Raw genomic sequence first — 2,626 nt, 5'->3', positions numbered from 1 at the left:
GTCTTCAGCCAAAGATAACTCTCTGTTAAAGGAATGTTGCTGACTTAATACGTTTCTGATTGTGGTGACCTTATTGATAAAGAAATGTGCGAACTTATTAGACAGTTCTGTGTTCGATGTTGATATGTTTATTCCAAACTTTTCCACATTTATTAAGTTTGGAATAAACATATTTGCATATAAAATTTATTTTACAGGACAAATATTTTATTGGACAATATGCTGCACCTATAACATGTTTACATGAGATGAAGGAATGAAGAATTGCTGGTATGACTGCAGACACAATTTTTATCAATTGGTAAAAAATCTTATGGAGTCAGCTGATCCTCAAAAAGCCAAATATTGTGAATTTATTTATTTTGATGGTGAGTTTTCCTATTCATTTTATACATATCAGTAAGATTGATTAGTACAATGGACAAATAAGAAGTTCTTTGTTGTACAGTCAGTCATCGTCCATATGATTATGAATATAATTTTGATATTTATGCTCCATTTATTGGCATTATGTTTTCTGGTCTGTTCGTCTGTTCGTCTGTTTGTTTGTTCGTTCGTCCGTCCGCCCGTACGTCCGTCTGTCCCGCTTCAGGTTAAAGTTTTTGGTCGATGTAGTTTTTGGTGAAGTTGATGTTCAATCAACTTGAAACTTAGTACACATGTTCCTTATGATATGATCTTTCTTCATTTACTGCCAAATTGGATTCCCCTCCCATTTTCGCGGTCTACTGAAGGCAGGTTTAATGGCAGAACTTGATTTTGAATTGCGGAAATAAAGACCAAGTAAAGGAGTGATGTAGGAGAACTTCTTTATCATTATTCACAAAGAAATAGAATGTATTAAATATGATTTTTTAAGGTCCTCATTGGGTCCTCAATGCTCTTCAACTTTGTATTTGTTTGGCTTTTTAACTATTTTGATCTGAGCGTCACTGATGAGTCTTATGTAGACGAAACGCGCGTCTGGCGTATAAAATTATAATCCTGGTACTTTTGATAACTATTTTATACCTTTTAATTTGATTCTACTAACCACTTAAATCTATATATAACTTTGAGGATACGACTTAAATCTGAGCCTTAAAAACTTATGAATTGAGTATGTAATAAAAAAATGCAATGTACAATACAACATAAGAATAAACATATATTTTTGAAGCCTCCGTTATTTCCTTGAATAAAATAGAATGTACCTTTATTTTGATGTTTCAGATGAAAAAGAGTCTTTGGCTGAAATAATGGAAGCAAAGATTATTTAAATAACAACTTCATAGAAAATGTGCTTATACTTAGCATGCAGGTTTTATGAACATACTCATTTTATCTTTGTCGTGCATATGATGCATACTCACAATGGATTATACTTGTTCAAATAGCTGACAAAAAATGATTTTATGTGTCAACTGCATAGTACATAGTAAAATCAACACATTGACATCACAGTGTCCTTTTAATCCTATGGCCTATTTAATTTACAGTTATCATCATATTTTTCTTCTAACTGTAAATTCAATAAGAATATATTTTTTTTACTTATAGTCTTTTTTCTTCTTTCTTGTGTTTCTTTGCCTTGTATAAAGACAGATGATATTTGAAGACACTATACTCACATTTCTAAATATATCTTTATGAAAGATGTATTATTTGAATTATTCTCGAACTCGGAGTTTTAAGGGACATAAATGATTCTATTTATGGTTTATATTAGGTGCTTTGAATGGATCTAAACGACTGCTTTGCATACAATCACTGGGAGTTAACTTAACTGAACTTCCCGGATACATGTTTACTTGTATCCAAATGATAACCACTATTTATCATTCTTATCTGGGGTGTTTATATAGATTGAACAGATGCTATTTTATAATTTGCTCAAAAGATGTGTATACTTGTATCTGCATTGTGCCAAAATTAATGATATTAATGCAAATGTATCATATACAATATATGAATACTTATTTTTACTATTTCCTCCTGTTTAGTGAGTAAAATTGAGAATGGAAACGGGGAATGTGTCCAAGTGACAACAACCCTGCAATTTTGAGATGCCATCTTACAGTGGCAGATTCAGGAGGCTGAAGGAGGCGTAAACTCCCTACCTTTTTTTTTTATCACAAACATATTATATTTGAGCAAAACTCATCAAAATGCTACTCTCTGCATTATTTTTATCATTTCTGACAACTGTTCCCCTTACTAATTCAACTTTGCATCTGCACCTGATTTATAAGTTCAAATAAAGGATGTCCTAGATGTCATTCACATCAAAGAGATGATTATCCATAATTAATGTTTATGTATGCTAGAACAAATTTGTCAAGCTTTCAAATAAAATATACCTATACGGGACCAATACTTATCATCTACAAATAAGTGATAAAGACTGATGGAGATACATTTGAGAAACATATATAGGCTAATTATGTTGAATTCCACCATTTTGATATACATGTATGTGATAGGTTTTGCAAACTAAAGATGTTAGATTTTTGTTTATATACTTTTTTCTTTGTGTTTTAAAAGGATATGTTTGTAACATGTTTTTGTTATATTTAATCAAAGAATCAAGTTTCAGGCAAAAACATAACAAACAAATAACTAATGTGGAAATAACGGCCACAGTTCA

General features: G+C 31.0%; 1 long non-coding RNA gene across 1 annotated transcript; it reads left to right on the top strand.

Annotated features, from left to right (window-relative positions):
* Positions 1–284: 284 nt before the first annotated feature.
* On the top strand, positions 285–1,440 carry LOC143075196 (uncharacterized). The gene is made up of 2 exons (XR_012978250.1): positions 285–368; positions 1,213–1,440. It is a non-coding gene; the product is annotated as an uncharacterized LOC143075196 (long non-coding RNA).
* Positions 1,441–2,626: the final 1,186 nt, after the last annotated feature.

The sequence above is a fragment of the Mytilus galloprovincialis genome, chromosome 5, assembly GCF_965363235.1.
Source record: "Mytilus galloprovincialis chromosome 5, xbMytGall1.hap1.1, whole genome shotgun sequence".
Taxonomy (NCBI): domain Eukaryota; kingdom Metazoa; phylum Mollusca; class Bivalvia; order Mytilida; family Mytilidae; genus Mytilus; species Mytilus galloprovincialis.
The sequence above is the reverse complement of the archived record's forward strand: the minus strand, read 5'-3'. Positions and strand labels throughout refer to the sequence as shown.